This window comes from Dermacentor albipictus, chromosome 5, assembly GCF_038994185.2.
Source record: "Dermacentor albipictus isolate Rhodes 1998 colony chromosome 5, USDA_Dalb.pri_finalv2, whole genome shotgun sequence".
Lineage (NCBI taxonomy): Eukaryota > Metazoa > Arthropoda > Arachnida > Ixodida > Ixodidae > Dermacentor > Dermacentor albipictus.
Window position 1 is genome coordinate 171,171,356 of NC_091825.1, and position 5,610 is coordinate 171,176,965.

At 46.4% G+C, this 5,610-nt stretch overlaps 1 long non-coding RNA gene across 1 annotated transcript; it reads left to right on the forward strand.

Moving 5' to 3' along the window:
* The first annotated feature begins 495 nt into the window (after positions 1 to 495).
* Positions 496 to 1,043, forward strand: LOC139060620 (uncharacterized). The gene is made up of 2 exons (XR_011514973.1): positions 496 to 597; positions 662 to 1,043. It is a non-coding gene; the product is annotated as an uncharacterized lncRNA (long non-coding RNA).
* The last annotated feature ends 4,567 nt before the right edge of the window (positions 1,044 to 5,610 follow it).

Sequence of the window (5,610 nt, forward strand, 5' to 3'; positions counted from 1 at the left end):
AAGAGACATGGACATATGCGCTCGTCCGTGTCTCTTCTTGTGTCGTCTGTTTGGCGCTATAGTACTTCAGCCATTTAATGATGCTCTCTCCACACTGGGATAAATAAAAACAAACACATCACATCTAATGTGGACATATCAGATGCCTTGTGCACGAAACACTAAAGGAACAATTCAGTTTCGAGCAATGGCACTTGCCGCATAGATGTGGGGGGGCCTTGCACCAATAGTGATAGTTACCACTGCATTTAGAAATTGAAAGCGTTCGTGCAGACAAGGATGATTCTTTATATTTTTGGCTACCACTTCAAATGCCTCCACCAATTGTTACAATGCTGCACGCAGCCATACTAAGGATCTCGCAGCAACACCTGCAGCTAAAAAGCAGAAGCAGTCAAAGTGCTGGTGTGTTCTGGACACTATGTTTGAAAACTTTTAGGCAAGAAGAGTGCAAGAAGCAGACATAACAACTGCATTCATTTCCATAATTCCCCATTTAAATGAACTTTTCTTTTTGCTTAGACAATGCCTACGCCTAGCCACAGCAGCTCCCTCATACAGACTCCGCAAGCCAAGAGGCCGTGGAGGCAAATGCAGGTAAGAGGCAATAAGCAATAGCACTGGTATCGACATTCATCTAATTTCTTTTTATTTCGTTTAGGCAGCCAGCACACCTCGAACAGCCACCTTGACTGCGGGTGTGTCACCCTAGTTGCCAAGGAAACATTTGAGGGAAAGTGACAGGCAATGTGAGCAGCCACTTCTCCATGTAAACAATACTCTTTCTCTCGGATGACTCCTACGCCTCGCCACACCAGCACACTTGTGCACAAAGATGCCGCAGAGGCACGTGCAGGTCAGAGGCAAGAAGCAGTGGCACTGGTGTCGACATTTACCCAATTTCTTTTTCTTACACTGAGGCAGCCAGCACACCTCGAACAGCCACCTTGACTGCGGGTGTGTTAGTAGATTCCTGTTGTACATATGCTCATAATAAACTTCAGTAAACTTGAACTTCATAATAAACTTGAAGGCAAATGGGACATTGATGCATTGTACTTTTGAACATTTATTGTACACATACAATATATGTTATACTTTGCAGTGCTACAGAGCGTATTTTGAAGCTTCCCCCTATATTTTGCACCTTTAATTACGTATGTGTTGTGTGGCCCTCAATGCAGTTCATGTTGTAGCAGCTGCTTTGTCTGTGTATCGCACATTGGCTTAAGCTCGTGATATCCACATACTTCTCTCACATATACAAAATAAAGTTATATGCAGTCCTCAGTGTTACAACAAAAAATGAAAGTAAACAATCCGATCGTGGAATTGTGTTTATTACAGTGATTCCTACGACAGCTACTGACAACTTGACAACTTGAACTGGTCAATCGGTCCATGGCCTTCTCTATTTTGCAAAAATAAAGGAGGCTATGATCCATCGTGGCAAGGAATGGTATGTATACATAAAAAAGGGGGTATGTGTGTGTTTGTAGTGGGGGTATAGGATTAGGGCGGTACGAAAAAATTTACCAACACCGTCCTCTAGACCCATTCCTTTAAGGTACCGTAACAAAGCGTATTATGCATAAAGTTCATACAACCAACTCTGATATTACTACAGACGCCAGGCGACGCGAGCTACATTTGTCATGATGCATTCGCGACTGCACCGGATGCCCTCCACATTATTATCGTTAATCGTGCTCACTGCGCCGAGGCAAAAGAAAGATCATGGGCGCAGGTGCCTTTAAAGTATCTCGACCTTGCGAGGCACTGCTGCGCGTGCCAGGGGAGCTGTCCGTGCGAACACTCCCTGGCACACACCTGCCTCGGCGGCCCCAACCTGCGTACCGTTCTGCTTCGAGCTTTGATCCCCCCACTGTCCCTCGGGTGCCCTGGAGTTCCTGCGCCGCATGCTCTACTATCATCTCAGGTGCTCTCCTGAGACTTCCGTTTGTCGGTTACATGTGCCCTACAGCTGGATGATTACTTATAATAATAAAAAACCCGATCTATCGTCACGACGATAGATCGCGAAAGCGGCTTTTGCAACATACCACGCCCGTACGAAGAGAATTACGGAACGCCAACGAGGAATCTGACCACAGCTTCGAGCTCATAACGTGGTCGAGTCACACTCCTGCAACAGGCGTGACCGCTGAAAACCGCATACCACCAGAAACTTGAACAGGATCATCCCTCGGTTGCATAACTGCCAGCTGTACGGCCAACATGGACCACACCCACACTAAGCCGCAACATAGAATAAAGAACCGACTTATAAAGCCAAACACACGGCTGCACGCACTCATCACAACACTACAAGCGAGACGCCATGCTGCTACGCTGCTACTGTTGCCGGATTAAAACTGACTAGTGTCACCAAGTCTAGCAAGCGTCTCAGGAGCTGGCAACCTCGGCGCGTAGCAACATGGCGGCGCTCTTGCGGTTCCCGATTTTAATGCATGGGCCCTATGGGTAGCTTGTCCTCTAGAGTCAGTATAGTAACTCTATGTTCGAATACTACGGCGGTAAAACATTTACGAAAGCATGCTGGTTTCGTCTGCGAGTCATTACATAGACTTGCTGTAAAGAGGTCTACTCTAGGCAAAGAATAGTGCCTCATTTTGTTTAGGTGTTGATTATCATAATTAATGCGGCGGAAGTTGAGGGAGTACGCTTGAAGGTACGTTTTTATGCCGTTGATCTCCATAACACCGTAAGTACGCAAACCGAAGTCACAGAACACCCGATGCATCATTGTGTGTTCTCCGTCACCGCTTGTTTGCTGTACGCCTACTAATTCTTCATTTCTTCTTCAAGTGTTGTATCCTCCTTTTGTCCGTGTTCTCTTGTGCTTCACTTACAGTATGTCATTCCGTCAGCTGTAATACGCATTTGCAAAATCAATACGTTTGATAAGACGCAGTGGTTATCATAATTTCACTACACGTGTAAGCTGGCTCATATGGTTCAGATACAGATACCTGTATGCGGACTTGCACGACGTTGATGCGGAGATTAGGATAATTATGACACCCGTAAGGAAGAGGCAGCTGACGGCCGTAAGCTGTTGCGTTCTTTCCGCCAAACTACCCGGCCTGGTAGTGCTGTATAAAAGTGACACGCGGTGACAGGCAAATTATTATACTTAGCAGCCGACCGTACGTTTTGTAGCTTAGGTCTTCTTTCTTGTGCGTTTGTGCTACCCTTATTAATGAGCCATTTCTTGACTATGTTCTTGACTATGTAACCGCGTTTGTGTGGATGCGTAGACGTGTGCTTTTTGTTGTACTTGTAAAATGCAAATAAAATATTTTCAGGCTTCCTCAATCTTTGGTGTCGCGTGCGTTTATTCCAGTCGAGGTCATAGTGCCACCTGGAAACCGCATTCTGTCAGTAGCCCTACACGAAATGCAACAGCTGGAGCGCGGCGGCACAACTCGGGGTAACGGCGGCGTAATAAACGAAAAACCGCTCGGGAGGCCCTTTAAAGGCAGTTCAGAGTGTGCCTTAACTCGACATGACTCAGCGCTACATGTATTCTGCTGCGCCTCTATCGTGCTCCCGCCAGTTTGGTTGCTGTGTGGCAAACGTAGCGCCTACATTTATGTAGGCGCTACGTTTGCCACACAGCAACCGAACTGGTGGGAGCACGATCGAGGCGCAGCAGTCAGAAACCCAGTAAAGCCACAGAACACCCGGTAAACTGTGCGAAACCCCGTTTCCGTTTCCTGTTGTACAGCGCCACCTGTGGTCACATACTTTAGTTCACGACGCCACCGCTACGCTTATTTCCGTAGCACTGTGGAAGGTACAGTTTCCCTTCTCTAAGTATGTATAGGTGTTCTGTGGTTTTACCTCTAGCAGTGGCCGCACCTGTACACTCTCGACATGGTGCGCTATCATCAACCACAGCTGGCCTACCACCGTCAAAACAGCAATCATTCTGATTCAGGCTCATTCTCAGCAACTACAATGAGCAGCAGAGCAGGGACGAATATGTGCTAGACCACAGTGCCAAGCAAAACGGAACAGACCTGCGCGGACACGGCAAGGTGCCTCACGGTTACAGACAGTCCGTATTGCGGACGCTGCTGAAGGTGCCCAAATGGTCGACGCGTCGTGGAAGTCGGTCTTTATATTGTGGCGAAGGCAGCGCCAGATTAGGACCATAGAGAAAGGGATCTATCCCTTTCTCTATGGTAGGACGACGTCCTCACTGCGCAGGGTCGGTGACACGCCAGATCAGTTGATCCTGGCTCTCTGGGGCATGTGGCGGATAGCGCCGCAAGTACTGACAGGCGCACCAGTCGCACTTTCTTCTATCTCGGTTTACCTGCGCAGACACGGCAAGGGGCTTCAGAGTTACGGCTGCTGCCGCTGCCTCAATTGCTTTTAAATGCGTAGCATTTCTTGGCGAGCATTTGCCACTTTGACAGCATCTGTCTAGGCGCGTACGTGTTGGTGCTCTCGTGGCGTTTCGTTAACTTGGGATGTTCCAAAATTGGCGTAATATGACAAGAGAGTATGAAGAACATAAATGATGAGTCACGACATGAATGTCAAGACATGCGCGTCGTGTAGGTGATGAAATAGCCGCCTACGTCTTCGTGCTTTCATGGTCGGTTTCTTAACATGGTAGGCTCCCCGCATACTGCTTCGCATAACATCAATTCCCACACCTGCTGGCTTTTTTAAACAATGGGTTTACATTTGGAAGTCTCCATGCCGGAGGAATCTACGAATTTCTAATAGAATGGTTTACCATGGTAAGCAATGCGTAAAGCGATATCTCAAATAAAGTGTTTATTATTGACACAGTAAGGCTATCGGACCTGGCGCTGAATTGTACATCTCGCTTAATACATTTGTGAGCTTTGAAACTATAACTTCTTCAATGTATTGACCAAGAGTGGGCGGCGTCGTTTGATAGAGAAAAATTGACTTGAAGTGACTTTCTAGACCTTTGACAATACCTACCAGTAATTTGGCCAATCCTCAGGGCCTTAGAACCATAGAGTCGAAGATTATTTGCGCCGCAATGACATTTTTATTTCTCAAATATCAAAAAAGTGTTTTTCTGTTCGTGGCCAAAAATAAATGTTGAATTGTTTACAATTAAAGCTTTCGCCCACATTTGCAACTCTTTTAAGCTGCCGCGAACATATAGTTTCTACAATCGCTAGAAAACTGGTTATGAAGTAGTTCTTGCAAAGCTGCTCTTCTGATGCTGTAATCGCGTGAGCACTCTGTCTTCCACCAAGGGTTATCAAACCCACTTGTAGTGGAGTGCACAGTGAACTGAGACCACTTTACAGAATAGTTTAAAACAGAAAATAAATTTATGGCCTTTCTTCTTCTTTATCCCATCGCTGAGTGAATGAGGCCGTGCGTAAGGCCTTTTTGAATGGGCTGAAATTCACCTAAGTGTTTGAATGCATAGTAAATTGAGTCGACGGGTATACAAGCCCAAAACAATATAGGAAGATGGTCACTGCTTGCGCCCGAGTTTGTAAGAGACCATGCGGAGGTACACAAATTAGAGCTAGCAAAAGTAAGGTCTTTCCCAGAAAGTAATTGACTACAAACAAATGTGGGTGT